Below are 18,434 nucleotides of genomic sequence, written 5' to 3' on the forward strand. Positions count from 1 at the left end.
TTACTTATTTCAGTACTAAAATAATTTCTTAACTTACCAAACCTGTCAGTGTCTTTAAGCAGGCTGCAGCTTTTTGTCATTCACTAAATGTGAAATAAATGATTTGGAACTTAATTTCCTTTCATAAGAGCTGAGAGCCAGACTCACCTAGCCAAGGACAGCATGAGGGTTGTGTCAACATAGACAGCTCAGAAATTTTCACCACCATAACTAAAGCTTTGATGGTACCACATCCAACTGACAGCAGAGAACAGAATGCATTTTCAAGCATCTATAGCTTTCATTAAAAAACAAAACAAAACAAAAAAACAAAAAACAAAAAACAAAAAACAAAAAAACCTCTCTTGGATCTTGAAGAGGCAAATGAAGGGATTATTTTCCTGCAACTGTTTTCCCTGCCCACCTTCTGTTTCACATTCCTGACTAACATATTGGTGCAAAGAGCTTACAAGGGCAGATTGGTGCTGGGACAGTGTCATGTAAATGAAATGAATGAAAGTCAGGGAGACTTGCTTTTCTTGTTGGCTATGAGGAGGTTATTGATGCTGCTGTTACGCTAGGTACTGTAGAAGCATGCAGTGGAGGAAGAGAGTCTAAAGTGTTCTGAAAAGAAAGTAAAAGAGTTGAAGTTATAGAGCTGCCAATCTGTTTGCCAATACTTTGTAGTGCTATTATATACTTGGTTATTAGAAATTAAATTTTGTCAGATTTTGGATATAAGCCTTACAGAGATGGAACTACTAACTGCAAAGAGGAGATCAGAAGAGTCTCTAAAGTATGTTGCTGATAAAAAAGAGTGGATGGTCATAGTAGCAAGCATAGTTTTTGCCACAGTATCAGAATTTTCCCTATTTTATTTCTGTATTGATGCTCCAGTGCAATTGCCGTAATAATGTTATTGCATTCTAGTATATGTTTAATTGCTTTCTATTAGAGTCAGGAAGGGAAAATACTGTTGGAGCACAAATTGCAAACAAATCTGACACAAATTGATAATTCATTGATATAAATGCTTAATGCACATTCTGATTTTGGTTAATAAAACTTTCTTGTGACCACAATGTCAACATTTCTTGTTGGATAACACACTTAGATCACATTGTTGTAAAACACTGCTGTAAAACCATTACATGGTTTTAAAGACATCAAGTAGAAAAATCTTTTTCTTTCAGATTTTCAGAAAATCTCTAGAAAATTGGTTTTATGTCTACCTGTTATAGAAAAAAAAAATGGTAACAAAATTTACAGTGGGTCTCCATTGAGGCTTAACCCTCTTTGTTTCAGTCAGTTTCGCAAGGAAGCATACTCCAAGAAAACTTTTTTTTTCCAGATACCCACTTCAAATCCTCTTGAAGATAGCCTTTTGCCTCCAGTACATTTCTTGTTGGAGCAATCAGGTATCAAAAGCAAAGCAAAAAGATGGTAAGCCTTTCAGGTCATACTGAATTATACTTCACCAAATTTAAATCCCCAGGTCCTTCCTAAAGCACAGAAATCTAGAACAGCATGAAAAATGTTTCAGCTCTGAAAGTCTCTCACCTTTCCTTGAAGGCTAAGAACTTTTGGATAAATAGCAAATAGAATAAATGGAGAGCTATTGAGTTGCCAGACACATTTCTTCCTACCTTTTGGAGCTGTATTTTTACCATATACTTAAAGTTCTCCATTGTAGTTAAGCTTAAGTCAGTTTTCCAAAAAAACCTAAAATATTAATGCATTGAAAAACCATAACACATGTTGAAATTAAATTGCACTTATAATTCTATTCATTCTGAGATAAGGTTCTTGAGTTTCCTCCAATCAGAGGAAATTCTTTTACTCTCATTATTAATAAGTGATTCAGATCTGTAAATTTCATTAATCAATTTAATTTAAAAAAGGACGCTGGTGTAATTTTAAATATCTATTTTGATTACTTCAATGTCAATTCTTAGAATCTGAAACAAAATACTTTGAATACAGCTGCATGGAGACTTGATATTTTCTCTATGAACATCAATAAAATTAAAATAAGTCTTGTATCTGGCTGCTTTGTGTGTTGTTTGTTTGTATGTTTTGCTTTTATGGCATTGAGGCATCTAAATTTTTAATATTCTAAAACTTCTTAATTTTGTTACTAACAAAGCCAATTCTCTTTTCTTAGAAAAAAAATATTAGAAATCAGTCCTCATCTCTAAAAAATAAGTTTCTTAGGTTCTAAAGATGTGTAAATTCATTTGATGAAATAATCCAAGTTCCGGTCTTATAGTGTTATCAGGGATGAGCCAGTTAATTAAGTATTGCAAATATACATTATAATTTACACATTTCCTGTTAATTTCATCCAGTATCTGTTCTATACTGTTACTGTGTAGAGCTTTTAAAAATGACTATATTTAGGAGAAGATTTAAAACTAAAAATAACATATACTTTTTGATTTACTTGCATTGAAACATATTTATTTTATTATTCAGTTTCTGTTTCCATCAGGCACGCACTCATGAAACATGTCAGTCAAAATATTTGCTTTCCAAACATACTCCCTTTCTTTCAAAAGGGAATTCACTTTCAGGTAGTGCACATCATCTAGACTTACAAACTTATCCTGAGCAGGGAAGTGAAGCTACAGGGAGCTGAGAGCATCTCTTCCTGAGAGCTGAGAGCTGAGGTTAGTGGAGCTGACTGGCTGAGGAGCAAGGCTTTGCATTTTCTAACTGTGAAAATGGACCTTAATGACCAGCAGTTAGCCTGTTTCAAGTTTGGAGTACAGAACTCTCCTCAGAGTTAATTACGCGGTGGTGTGGTTCACTGTAATGGGTTTTATTGCTTTATTTGTGTGATTTCCATGTGCACTAGCTTACTTATCTTTCTTACCTTAAAATGCTTACAATATTAACATATTTATTAATTTATTTTCTTCTGGTTTTTGGCTATTACTTGGAGTCCAGTCTTGAGTTCTCATAATAAAGCAAGTACTCTAGAAACCCATCAAATGAAAAAAAAAAAGATAATATGCTTACTTGTATGTTACAAGAAACAGCTGGTACTGGAAATATCAGTTTAATTGTTTCCTGGTGTAAGGTTTTCTCCTCCTAATAAATTGTTAGACATTGTTATAAGGATTTGAGCTATCACTGGATAAAACCAGAATTCATTCTTTCCATTGCTGATCTATGAAATATTTGTAGATTCCTCCAAAAGTAATGCCTCGTATTTATTTCCATGGAAAGTACATCAGATATCAAGAACACAATAACACTCATCTATAGAAGAAATTCTCAGCTGCAAAAGACTGGTTTTCAACGTAGTCACCACCATTAGCTATGCATTTTTGCCAGCAATGAACAAAAGCCTGCATGCCATGCTTGTAAAAATATGCACCGGCATCACTGTTGCACAGCTGCTAAGACAGTGTTGTTGCTAGGAAATCATTGCCCACATAGTCTTTCTTTTGTTGGTCTGAACAGAAAGAAGTCAGAAAGCGCTAAATCCAGACTATAAAGTTGGTATGGTAGGACAATCCAGCCAAAATAGGCCGTGTGCTCCATGGTCTGCAAAATGGTATGGGGTCTGGCATTTACTATGCTGCAAAAGAAAGGTTGTCTTCTTCCCTGACCTGACTCCAGAATCTTGAACCTTCAGCTTAGTCACTGTTGGATGTAGCAGTCAGACTGGATGGTTTGGCCTTCTATGATGGGGTGACGGCATCGGTGGACAAGGGAAAGGCGACCGATGTCGTTTACCTGGACTTGAGCAGGGCCTTTGACATGGTTCCCCACCACATCCTTTTCTCCAAATTGGAGAGATATGGATTTGACAGGTGGACCACTCGATGGATAAGAAACTGTTGAAAGGCCGCAGACAGAGGTGGTTATCAATGGTTATAAATTTCCAGGTGGAAGCCGGTAACGAGCGGCATCCCCCAGGGGTCTGTCTTGGGACCGGTGCTCTGTAACATCTTTATCAATGACATCGATGATGGAATCAAGTGCACCCTCAGCAAGTTTGCTGATGACACCAAGCTGAGTGGTGCAGTTGACACAGTGGAAGGAAGGGAGGGACCTCGAGAGGCTAGAAAGGTGGGCCTGGATGAACCTGATGAGGTTCAACACGGCAAAGTGCAGAGTTTTGCACTTGGGCCAGAGGAATCCCAGGCATCTATACAGACTGGATGGAGCAATCCTTAAAAACAGCGTTGCGGAGAAGGACCTGGGGGTCTTGATAGATGAAAAACTTAACATGAGCCAGCAGTGTGCTCTTGTGACTCGGAAGGCAAATGGTATCCTGGGCTCCATCAAACGAGGGGTGGGCCAGCAGAGACAGGGAGGTGATTTTCCCCCTCTGCTCTGCTCTTGTGAGGCTCCATCTTGGAATACTGCATCCAAGTCAGGAGACCCCAGTACAAAAAAGACAGGAAGCTGTTGAAGAGGGTTCAGAGGAGGGCCATGAAGATGATCAGAGGACTGGAGCACCTCCCTTATGAAGACAGGCTGAGGGAGCTGGGATTGTTCAGCCTGAAGAAAAGAAGGCTGCGGGGTGACCTCATTGCAGACTTTCAATACTTAAAGGGAACCTATAAAGAGGAGGGGAATCGACTCTTTGAAAGGATAGATAACAGCAGGACAAGGGGAAATCATTTGAAGTTGAGGGAGGGAAGATTTAGGTTGAATGTCAAGGGAAGTTCTTTACAGAGAGAGTGGTGAGGTGCTGGAATAGGCTGCCCATAGAGGTTGTGGATGTCCCGTCCCTGGAGGTGTTCAAGGCTAGATTGGATGGGGCCCTGGTGTCAACGGTTTACGGGCTGGTTCGGCCCGGTTCCGTGACTAGAAGGGCGGAGGGATCCGCGGATCCGCGCCCCCCGGAAAAAAAAGAAAATAAGGGACCCCGAAATAATTGAAAACAGTGGCAACAATCTGAGGTAAAACAAAGTAATTTACTAAATATGGTATCAACAGAATTTTATAAGGAGAGAGAATGTGAAATTGATGGTGGATCGGCCTTACCACAACGCTGAGATGAGAAGCGCAGGCAGAGAAGCGCAGGAGAGAAGCGCAGGCAGAGAAGCGCAAGCGAAGCAGCGCAGGCAGAGAAGCGCAAGCGAAGCAGCGCAGGCAGAGAAGAGAGCATCAGGTGACCTTGCCGGGAGTTATATCTCCTCGCTGACCGCAAAGCCCCCTGGGGAAACGTAGCTGCTCTTCTCCGCTGGACAGGCACCCGGAACTTGAGCATCAGCAGTCAAACCCCCAGTACATTGCATGATGTTATGATGTGGAATACCGATAATGAAAAATCATGAAACCATGACACCTGGGCAGCCTGGTCTAGTATTAAATGGGGAGGTTGGTGGCCCTGCCTGTGGCAGGGATGTTGGAGATTCATGATCCATGAAGTCCCTTCCAACCCTGGCCATTCTGTGATACTTTGTGATTCTGTGATTTGTCTGGGTACTGGGAAATCCAGAAGAATCTCACCCTTCCTACCTAAAAGACAGTGCACATCACTTTACCCACAGAAAGTTATGTCTTGAACTTTTTCTTCGATGTGGAATTCATATGTCACCACTTAATGGACTACCATTTTTAACTGTCTCACAGTGGTGACACCATCTCTTGTAACTGGTAATGATGTGATCCAGGAAATTGTCTCCTTCATCCTCATATTGGTTCAACAGATCCTGGCTTTTGCATGATGGTGTTCTTTCTGTTCCTTGCAAGCATTTTGTGGGACCTGTCTTGCACAAATTTGTGATATTCCAATGTTGTCCTCAGCATTTCTAACACATTTAAACTGATTTTGTACTCCTTAAACAGTTCCCTGATTGCAATTTGCTGATTTGCGTGGATGAGCTCACCAAGATGAACTTCACTTCGTAGGGTGACAGCTGCCTGGAACATGGCTTGTCTATCATGTTGCTATCACTACTGATGAATTTTACCATCCACCAGCTTGCTGTGTTCACATCCACTGTTTGGCCATAGCAACTGTCAATAATTGTCATTTTTTCTGCATGGGGAAATTCACTTCCACACCTTTGCTTCCAGTCAGATGCCATTTTGTCAGACTGCCCCTCTGCTGCCATCTGTCACACAGCAACAAAATGTAATGGAATATTGGTGGGAAGATTTATGCTCTTTTGTCATACCACCAACATCTACCTTTGATGTCATGGGCCATCATAATAAAATAGGAGGCGTTACTTTCAGAGTATCTCTCATATCTAAATCCATAAATATGTATGCATAAAAGTAATAAAATCTATAATACGTAAACTGTGAGATGAATCATTATCACTTAGTGCTTCTGAAAGTATATGATTTTAGAAATTCCTAAATTGCAATGAGTTGGCCTGCCGATTTCCAGCATTTATGTATTGGCAGATACTGTAGCATGCAATATATAGGTTTTTTTAAATTAAATGGATCTTACTTTCCTATTGAGCTAATCTGTGATTGAAGAAACAACTTTATTGGACATTTACTATAACTTGTTTTCTGTAGAAAGATCTTCAAGGCATTTTCTGGTAATGGATTGATAGTCTTGGTTACAGTCAGAAGACTTGTTTAGGCTCTCTGGTCAAATTGAGGAAGCAGTGACCTCGTAAACATGACTAATGTAAGTATTGTAAAGGAGGGCAGAAATGACCTCTCAATCTTGTTGAGAAAATAGTGAATATTTTTAAATCAAGCTGATTTTCTCAGCCTAATATATTGTAAAAATCTACTATTCTAGTTTAACTTACTTAGCAGATACAAGATATTTAGAGACAGCTTAGCTATCTGTAGAACTTATTTGGTAATTTTTTTTCTTTGGAACCACAAGAATCCCTGCTTAATGAAATATTCTATACAAGAATATTGAACATTATTTGAAATGAAGATTTCAGGATTCATGTACATTACATGCCGAGTGGACTAAATGGACATTCACTTGGGAGGATTCTCCTCTCCTGGTTTTCACTGCCTAAAACTTAATCATCTATTTTAAATGACATCTGGACTGGCTCCATGGTCACTGGATTAATTCTTCCTAATCTAATACAATGGCTGTATCTCTTCATTGATTATTAGAAGAACTTCACTAGCTAGCTTTGATGGCCTAAATGAGGCAATATTGAACCATAAAATTATTATTAATTCATTGTAATGCAATAATTAATTTCATTGGGATATTGTCAGAATACAGTACAGGTATGGACAAATTTTAAAAGAATATTTGAAAGTATGCAGTGAAAGGAATGCATAAGAAATTGTTGCAACCAATTCTAGAATTTCTGCTTCATGAATATTCACAGATAATAGAATCACTGAATCATAGAATCCTTAGAGTTGGAAGAGACTTTTAAAGGTCATCTAGTTCAACTCTCCTGAAATTAACTGCGACATACACAGTCAAATTAGGTTGCTCAGGGCTTGATTCAGCCTCGCGTTGAAAGTCTCTAGGGGTGGGGCATCAACCACTACTCTAGGCAACCCATTCCAGTGCCTCAATACCTTCACTGTAAAATATTTTTTCCATATGTCCAACCTAACTCTACTGTCTTTAAGCTTGAAGCCATTAAAACAGATATAATGGGACTAAGTATACTTAGTTTCCTAGACTGTTTTTTCTTTTAAACAAATTAGAGAAGGAAGCAAGCATATGCTCTGCTGTGTCAGCCATTTACTATACGTCAAAGACCCAAACCCTTCAACACTGTAGTACATACATTTTCTGATCTTTTAAGAGGACTAGTTTCTAGAAGAAATGTCCACTGGCAAAGATAAACTGCCAATTCTTACTTTTGGATGACAAAATAAGAGTCTGAATTGTCTTAATCCTCTACCTCCTCTACCAGAGCATTAGCTGGAATTTAAGGAACTGGCATGCTAACTGACACAGTCAAGCGAGAAAGCAGTGAATGACAATGGCATTGTAAGAATAAATGGAGTTTGTAGGGCAAGTGAGAATAGTGACGCTCAACTTTTCTCTTTGCTACAGTTGCTCCATCAGTACATATGCCTCCTACAATAATAACACTTTTGTGTTGATGTTGGATCAGATTCATGAGTTCTGAGAATATACATTGCAAATACACATACACTGTATCTTTTTGGAAAAGTAAGAGATGAAAATCATATTTTAAATGGTTAAATTTCCTCTTTTAGTGAAATCTGACTTCAGTTTCATGGAGCAAGAAGGGACAATTTTCTAGCTCTGTGTACAAGCACTTGTAAACAAACAAACAGATTTAAAAGATTTTACAGCTGATCACAAATTAACCCCAAACAGCTCTTAGAATGGAGAGTACTACATACTCTACAAGCATCTCTGGCCTATGGATTGTGTTCTGTATTATATGATTATTAACATACACTTAATGTATTGAAACTAATAGTGACAATGCAGTATTTCTAAACTTTTCTGTTGCTATTTTTTTTGAAAATATTGATGAGGCAGTCTTCTAATCTTCTGGTTAGACCGAATTCCCCTCTATAGTCTTCATCTGAAAGAGAAAATAATATCAGAAAAAAATTAACAAACTTTTCAGAAGATAAGAAAAAAACTCGAAGCTTTGACTTTCACAATTGAAACTAAGTCTCACAACAATTTAAAGAAGACATTTTGAAAATATTATCTGGTTAGGTGATATTCACTGACACCAAAGCACACTGACATTAGGTGGTTTGCAATCTCCTTTGGGAGGGAAAAAAAGAAATGTAGACATATAATACTCCTTTCTACGCAGAAGAAAGATGTGGGAGAAGACCATATGGTCTGAAAGGATTAATGAAGGTGTTATCATTCAACAAAGATATCCTCAAGGAAACTCCAAAGCAGTAAATTATTAAATATAAAAATATAGCACCTGCTGTAGCAAAGCTAATGATGCATATCTTTTGAAAACAAGAACTAGCCTTGGGTATAATCCTCTAATATATTCTGCATCTAGAATTTTTAGTTTAGTTTTTCAGAAGTCACAGACTGGGCAGCAAATGCATTGATTATAAGGTGGAGTGCTTTTACTTGTATGACTGTTAGATATGACTCTGCTTCTGTAATGTTGCCAGTCCTCTGTTTATCTTTGTTCTGACTGTGTGGCTCTAAATCAAGATAAAAAGCAACTCAACATGAAGGAAAATAAAAAGAAGGTCATTTAATCACCCCGTTAGCTTAAAATGATTATTGATTCCTGGAGGTGATGTCTAATTCTGCCAGAAAATCCATTTCAGTAATGATTACTGCCCTCTGTTTTATCTATTATCCTGGAGGTTATTAAAAGTGGGAGTCTCCGGGGAAGTATATAGCTTTAGACTACTAATATCATATTTAATATGTTTTTAACTGAACAGAGTTTCAGATTTTGGCCTTTAACCTACAAGTGAATCAAGAGTAGACAGTTAGGAATATGCATTTCGCAATAGGTCTAATTATTATATATACTACATTGGGATGTGGTCAACACTGCATGATAGATAAATATCAACTGGGACAAGGGTATATTGAACTCTTCATCGGTCTGAATTACCAGCTGCACACCACTCTAGCAATAATGTACTTACAAAACTTGCAGTACCCTTTTGAAATAGTTATTCTACTTGCTGTTGCATTTTCCCAGAATGGCTGAGGTTAGAATGGAACTCTGGGCTTATATGGTCCAGTCTCTGTTCAAGTAGGGACCCCCAGGGCAGGATCCCCAGGACCATGTCTGGGTTTCTTTTGAAGATCTCCAAGCAGGACACTCCATAATGTCTCTGGGCAACCTGTGCCTAATCTGAGTCACTTCTCATGCATACAGAAATATCTGTAGTAAAAGTACATGTATAAAGATGTCTCTCAAGTGGCACTCTCCAACAAGCTTATGTAAATAAGCCTAGAACGAAGGTAAAAAGATAAAACACAAAGATCATACATTCAGAAAATCAGGCTAAATAATTTGATTTAATCAATATTTTTATACCATGGACTACTTGATATTACCCTGTGTGATCAGTTCATAATAAGTTCCAAATCTTTGTGAACCAATGGATCAGTATTAACTCTTGCCATTTTAATAGATCATAGTGCACTATTCTCATGAGTTTTAAAACTGGAAAAATGGGCCAGCTGCAGATTATTTTCCATCAACTTTTGGAACACCATTGATGGGCATGTGGAGACTCTAAATAGACAAGCTCCCACTCAAACGCTATTGAAAATATAGTCTTCTCCTCTACTCTCTGTCTCCTTCTCTACCTCCTCTCTCCTTCTTTTTCTACTTCTTCTTTTCTTTTTTAAATGTTCTTTTCTCTTACTACATTGTTATTACAGCTTTCAGACTTCAGAGAGAAGTTGCTAGAAGGGTTGTCGTTGATTTTAATGAGCTTTTGTATTAGCCCAACAATTGTTAGTCCTTAACAGAAGTAAAGGAAGACTGATGATTACATTTCCAGATGCAGTATTTAAATTACAAAAAAAATCATGGAAATTTGCTTTTAAGTTACCAACTTATTTCAGTTCTCTTCCGTAATATACACAGTGAATAGATGTGATCTATATTTTATAAATGTAATGCGTGAAGTACTGACCCTGTTGATGTCAATGAATGTTAATTAATGTGATAAAAGTTTTACACTACATTTTAAAATTAAAAATACATGCATACTCTTTAACATACTATTGAATGGTTAAATTTTTAATTTCTGAATTGCTTTCACTTTGATCTGTGGGCCAATAAATTATGTACTTAGTCTGTGCTTCAGATGCTGTGGTGTTTTTCTGAAGTTAATTCAATTATTTTTGTATAGTTTCAGTAATTGATTACAAAAAACAGAGACATGTCAGCTATGCCACTTTGCCACTTCTAGGACAGTACTATATTTCCTTACAGTATTGAATGGTAGCTGATTTATTTATTTTGAACCTTTAGAAGTGGACTTGTGTTGCTTACTGTTAGGACATTTAGCAAAGTAACTGTTTTTTGCTTTTATCTCAGAGACTTGTAGAGTGAAAAAAAATAAAATCCTAGATTAATGGCCGTAAAATATCACTGTCATAGAAATCAGCCAAACCACATTCTTTAATGGAAGGAATATGTGTTATTTTCGTTTGAAAATACAGACATGAGTGTAGTGACAGCAACAATAAACAAAATATCATGAAACAAAGGTGGGTCAGATCCTCAGCAGCTGCAGATTTGCATGCTCCATTAATGTTAACAGGATTTATATTACCTGAAGACCAGATGTTCTGTGTTTTTCTGTGCATGGCTCTTTCAAAACCATAGTAGGTTTTTGCTTTAGTGATATTTTGCTTGTTTGTTTGTTTATTTTTACTGTTTGCATATTGCTGTATTTGGTCTTTTGACATATTTAAACTTTGACAGAAAATAGACAATTGCTTATTAGTTTGCATATTTACATCTAATCTATGATAAAATTTGAATCAACATGTTTTCTACTTGGTCAGTTCTGAACAATCTTTTGCATTTTTCATATTAATTAATTTATTCTCAGCAGCTGTGAGAACAAATAAAGGAGTTCAAGTCTTCGTTTTCATTAACTATCATCCCTATTTCTCACCTCTCTTTTAACATTATTGTTTTACAAATCACGTTTGTACTAATACCGTAAGAAATTATTAAATAATATTAATGATGTATCTCTTCATTTTATTACTTCTGTAATAGAAGATTGGTCTATAAAACACAGATGGTGTTTGAGCTGCACTTTAAACAATTGCAGAGTAGATGAAAAGAGCAAGAAAGTGATAACTGACTAATACTAAAAGGTATTCAGTTTGGGGAAGATTATGAAGCAATTCATTCTAATGAAACAAAAAATTTGATTCCACACATAGTTAAAACAATTCTTTTGCATAATAGCTTATATAATACTTTTTGCATTCAGCTTTCAGTGTTGTTTTTGCCAAGGATGAGAGTGATATTAAAGAAAACTAACAAGCAAACGCACCATTATACCTTTCTTGACATAGTCCAATATCAGGATTGTATTTTTGACCATTTCGTGCCGAATAAATTTTGTCAGTCAGCTGTTCATGGGTGCAGCTGAAGAACTCACCATTAAGGATCTTCATTAATGTAAATCTAATGATTTGTAAATGATAATGTAAATCTAATCAGAAGATATTAAAATTTTGTCCTTCCTCTAAAGCTCTATGGAGAGAAACCAATGAATTATTCTGCAAGATTTATCATTTTGTTTCTTCTTTCTTAAAGCTAATATATTATTATCATTTCAAAATAGTGCAATAGATGTATTTTATGTCAGAAATACTAAGACTTCTGCTGATTTATAGAGAAAAAGGTTATTCACAGTTCTCTTCTTATACCAGTTTTACCAGTTTCCCTGTGTCCATGCATTACTAATGACAAATGTAGAAGAAATTTGTCTTTCCATAGCTCCTGACTATCAGTAAATGACCCAATAAATGTTCATTGACTTTCAGAAGAGCAGATATTTCAAAACCAGCATATTTCTCTTCTTGTCACTTCTAAACACCATAGCAAAGACTAAAAAACTAGCATGCAGTGGGAAACCTGGTGCCTGTTGAGATGTGGAAACAGCTGCCATTAGGCAGCTCCAACATTTCTGCCAAGACAATAAAGTAAGAGGGAAATTTCCATAAGCAGTTTACAACCATACACCTCTTTTTTTCCCCCCTTCCTTTATCTTCTATTACTCCAAGGTTCTGATTGCCAGCAGTTCTGCTCAGTGGCCCTTCTCAAAGTACAATTCATAATGTTTATAATTGTCATGACTCCTATCTATCTCTGTATTTTTGTTCTTCTGACTCAATCTTTCTCTTTCCAGGTCCTTGCCGCCCTGCAAAAATGTTTATAACCTCTCTGGCTATTCTGACTGACTTTGTAATCAGAGTTTTTCATAACATCTTTAATAACCTGCTAGGAAGAATCTTGAAATCATTCTGTCATAGTCAGTGTTATGCTAAAAACCTGCTATTATCTTAACTTGCTTGCTCAGAATATTGGCATATTAAATGCTTGATCACTGACTGATGTGATGGCCTCAATTGTGTGAACTCTTCAGATTTTTTTCAGAATTGTATTTATTTTTCTAGAAAATTGCCACATTAATAATCATAGAATCATTGAATTGTTTGAGTTGGAAGGGATTCTTAAAGGTCATCTAGTCTAACTCCCTTATGATGAACAGGAACATCTACAGTTAGATCAGGTTGCTCAGAGCCCTATCCAGCCTGACCTTGAATGTCTCCAGAGATGGAGCGTTCACCACTTCTCTGGGTTAATTACTCCAGTAGTTCACATCCCTTATCATGAAAAACAACTTCTTTATATCCATCTAAATCTCCCTGCTTTTAGTTTGAAACCACTTCTCCTTGTTCTACCACAGCAGACCTTGCTAAAAAGTGAGTCCCCTTCTTTCTTAGTGCTCCCCTTTAAATATCTGTAATATAAAGGATATATTTCTTAGGCTGTTAATTGTTGGAAATTTCTGTGCTGAATATTTTGAATTGAAACATTTATCTCAGACCAGAAATGTTCACCTAAAATAAAGGGCAAAAATCAGTACAGGGTTTTTGTTTGTTTGTTTTTTGTTTGTTTGTTTGTTTGTTTTTTGTAAACTTTTAAGCAGCATCATAAATAAGAGATACAAAAATACAACAGAATCATAGAATGGTTTGGATTGCAAGGGAGCTCTAAGACAATCTAGTTCCAGCTCTCCTGCAATAGGGGGAGGTTGAGCAACCTAGTCTTACTGTAGACTAGGTTGCTCAAAGCCCCATCCAGCCTGGCCTTAAATACTTCCAGGGAGAGGGCATCCATATGCTCTCTGGGCAACTTGTTCCAGTGTCTCATCACCATCACTGGAAAGAATTTCTACTTTAATCTAAATCTATACTCTTCCAGTTTAAAGCCATTTTCCCTTGTCCTGTCATCCTATTGCTAATTGCCCTTATACAATGTCCCTCCCCAGCTTTCCTGGAGATCTCCTTCATGTAATGGAAGGCAGCTATAAGATCTCCTTGCAGCCTTCTCTTCTCCAGACTGAAGAGCCCCAGCACTCTCAGCCTGTCCTTGTAGGAAAGATGCTCCAGCCATCTGATCACCTTTGTGACCCTCCTGTGGACCTGCTCCAACAGCTCCATACCCTTCTTATGTTGGGGGATCCGGAACTGAACATAGTACTCCAGGTGGGGTCTCATGAGAGCAGAGTAGAGGGGCATATTCAACTCCCTTGACCTGCTGGTCATGCTTCTGGAGTGAAAAACACACATTGTCAGCTCATGTTGAATCTTTCATCAACTGACACTCCCAAATCCTTTTCCTCAAGACTGCTCTCAAGCCATTCTTTGCCCAACCTGAATCTGTGCTTGAGATTGCCCGACTCAAGTGCAGGACTTCGCACTTGGCTTTGCTGAGCTTCATGAGGTTGGTGTAGGCTCACCTCTCAAGCCTGTCCAGGTTCCTCTGGCTAGCATCTAGGCTAAAGCATTATCAAATTGTTTGTCTTGGAAGAGGCCTTAAAGACCATCTAGTTTCAACTCACCTGCATGGAAAGAGACAATACTCACTCAATCAGGTTGCCCAAAGCCCCATTCATCCTGACCTTCACCTAAAATAAATAGGAAAAATGAGAACAGGGTTGTTTTTGTTTGTTTGTTTGTTTGTTTTGTTTTGTAAACTTTTAAGCAGCATCCTAAATCAGAGATACAAAAATACAATAGAATCATAAAATGGTTTGGATTGTAAGGGAGCTTTAAGATAATCTCGTTCCAACTCTCCTGCAATAAGGGGAGGTTGAGCAACCAGGGAGGGGGCATTCAAAACTACTCCTCACCATCCTCAGACCAAAGAACTTTTTCCTGATATCTAATTTAAATCTATCCTCTTTTATTTTAAAGCCATTCCCTTGTCTCTGCATGGTCTTGTAAAAATACTCTCTCCACTTATACCCTATTTAGGTATTGAAAGGTTGCCATCAAGTCTCCTCAGAGCCTCCTCTTTTCTGGACCAAGCAAACCCAACTCTCTCAGCCTCTCTTAACAAGAAAAACATGAATTTCATTTTCATTACATTTCATATGGAAAATGGTATATATTATTACATATTTTTTATTGTTACTGTTATTATATTATTACATAGCCCTTATTTTTGATGCTGGGGAAGTCTCAAGGCTGTGTAATCATAAGATTTTTTTAAAAATTGAATTTTGGTGTTAACACTTCACAGCTGAGAATTAGATACTCTTTGACTCAAAAAAATGCACCAGAAACTCAAACACACTAACAATTTATAGTTTCTGTTTTGAGAGTCTGCACAAAAATTCACATTTGACTAGAAGGCCAGAAATACATATACCTTTAGCTACATATGCATATTTATATCAGAAAGTATCTATATATATATGTTTATATACATAAATACACATACTTGTGTATATAAACACAGCATAAATATATATAGTGAGGCTCTCACATTAGGAAACAATAGTTATGATACCAGGGAAATATTTTAAGGTAAAAATAGAGCTATCTTATGTACCAGTTTGTAAAAATGTAGATTTAAATCAAGAAAGTAAATTCAATTTAAACTCATCTCCGAAGTTTGCATTAGGTCATCTATCTGTAGTGTTTTATGCAAAGTTTTGAAGAGCACATAAAGCTCAGGTATTATTTCTGCAGAAATTGGGAAGAAAACAAAATAAATTAAATGCTACCACCATATTACATGGTTTTATATTTCCAATGGATTTGCAGGTCAGAGAGACAAGTATGAAGTCTGGCAAATGTTCATTTTTCCTTTGGAATGAGACAAAAGACTCCCTGAAAACTCATTCCTAATTCGCTGCTGCCAGAAGCACCTGCCATGCACAAAGGGCCAAACAGAAAAATACTTTGAAAAAAGATTTGGATTTCTTGAATGAAATTATAAGAGCATGAGTGCTGCTAACAGTGGAAAACTCATTCATTTGGCAACTGTGAAATGAGTATCTTCTCTTATTGAACCCATTCCACCATGTTTAGAGGGAACAAGACATACTGCTCAGTTTTGCAGATGTCAAATAATCCTTATGAATAATTGCGTCACAGACATGGTATTCATGTCCAACAAGGCACATACTGAAATGCCTGAATACCAGGAAAATCAGAAAAACACAGTGAATGCTGGTATCGTTCCTTCAGAGTTTTAAATAATACTAGCCAAAAAATCCTTAGATTTATTCCAGGAATCACTTCATGCTTATCAACAAGAATGCAGAAAGCCTATCACAGTGGTCAGATGAATGAACTACTAATAGGACAAAGCAATCTGGAATAATTAAATTTCAAAGATAATGCACAATGTGTTCCTGAATGGATAGTACTGTAATAGTATCCCTTGATCTCAGTCAATTCTGTATTCCTATGCATAAAAAAATAGAATGAATAAAATTGATGACGATCACAATCCAGAAATTTCCTCAGCAATTTTATTTCCAGTCTTCAGTCTTGATGGAACATATCAAGGTTTTTAATTTCTTCATGAAGCAGTCCATGAATCTTTTAAGTATTTTTAATAAAACTCTGTTAAATAAGAATTTAGATCTTTAATGTTAAGACCAAATAGTTATAAAGACTTTCAAGAATGCGTTTAAGCTGTGTAAAAAAACCCTGACATATTTGCAAAATTTCTATTTGCAAAAAACGTAAGATGAAAGGAGGATAAACTTTAAACCTGTTGCTTTGATTAGTATTCAGTCACAGCATGGGCAGAAATATCATCAGGATAGGCTGAACAGCTGAGAATTGATTATTTGTTTGTGGTTGCTTTTTTGGCTGTCAGTGATATAATCATCCCTCTGGCTGGTAGAGAAGGTCAAATATACCTCAGCATAAATAGGAGAATCAGATGATAGCAGAAGTAGTTATGACATTTTTGAATTAGAGATGTAGAAAAAAGATATATTTTTAATTTTAAAAATGGTGTAAACATGAATCAATCAAAAACAGAATATTTTTGTGCTGATCCAATCTAGAATAGCAGTAGAATTAAGACAATGTTAAAAGAACGAATGGCCTGTAATTCCTTCCCCAGGCCTTTCTTTCTTGCCCTTCTTGAGGCTATGTGTGACAGCTCATCAGGAACCTCCACAAATTGTTGACCTTTTGAAGATGGTAAGTGGTAGCACCACACTGATATCTGCCAGTCCTCTCTGCAGTCTCAGATGCATTCTGTCTGTTTTCTTGGACTTGTGAATAAGTAGTTTTCTAAAATACTCTCTAATTTTTGAACCTACTCTTCTAAAATGTTTTGTTTCTCTAGAGTGTAATTCTGGGTTTAGAAATGTTGTTGCCTGAAAATAGACGTTACTACTAAAAGCTAATAGAGAGAAAACACTGATTATCACGGTCTCTCCTATGTCCTTTGCCACTAGTTCACCTTCCTCACAAATCGGGAGGATGGCAGTTTTACATTTGTTGTCAAAATATCTACAGCAATGGAGCATCCATTGTTTACAAAACTAAAATTGTACAGTTTGTCTAGTTAATATTTTAACAATCTAAACAAAAAGCAATAGTTACTATTATTCCAATTACAATATTAATACTTACAGTCCAAATTAAGAAATTAGTAAAAAAATTAATGAAAGAAGATAAATTGTCGTATACTAACTATCAATTATCTGCTGTTTCTTTCTTTCCACTGCAGTTGCTGTCTAGATGTGTGTTATACTCACTCTTCAGTGTCCCTGATCAATGGTGCAGGAATTCTCAAAGCAGAAAAAGAATGTGTGTGGGATGGATAGTAGACTAAAGGGCATGTCAGCATCCTCACCTGTTTAACAGGAGCACTGTGATCAATTTACTTTGTGGGCAGTTCCTCCTCTATCGGTTCCAGTTGGGGTTATTTTTGTATTTGTTCTCTTAAAATGATCTATTTCCTTTTTATTGCTTTCAAGCTCAAGTTTCAAAGTTTTACAATATTCTTCTCCAGCCTTATTTAGTAAGGACTGTTTCTAGATACTAAAATCAGTCAAAAACATACAAACTAGTTATCAGTAACCCTATGTCTTTAATGTAATATCTATTTAGTGAGAGCTTTTCCTGATTTTTCTTGAAAGTATCACTGACCATTAGTCCTACAACTGAAGCCTGAGATTTCTTTTTCCTCCTAAATTGTGTTTTCAGATTGTCTACAAGAGAATGAATACACAGATACTAAATGTCACAGAAAGTACACATACATATTCATACTGCATTCAATTGAGTATAGAAATTTACAGCGTACTGGAAAACTAATAATATTAAAAAAAAAAAAAACACAAACTGAAACAATTGTCTTACTTTAGCGTAAAAGTGCTTTTTCAACAGTCAGTATCATAGACAAAGTTAACGTGAAAGGAAAGAAAATATATATCTTGGTGTAGGATGTAATTATGTTTCTCATTTTTATATATTCTGCATGAGAGGAATAGAGGTATGTGTTGATTGCACAACAGACATTTTTAACCCA

Source organism: Meleagris gallopavo, chromosome 2 (genome assembly GCF_000146605.3).
Source record: "Meleagris gallopavo isolate NT-WF06-2002-E0010 breed Aviagen turkey brand Nicholas breeding stock chromosome 2, Turkey_5.1, whole genome shotgun sequence".
Lineage (NCBI taxonomy): Eukaryota > Metazoa > Chordata > Aves > Galliformes > Phasianidae > Meleagris > Meleagris gallopavo.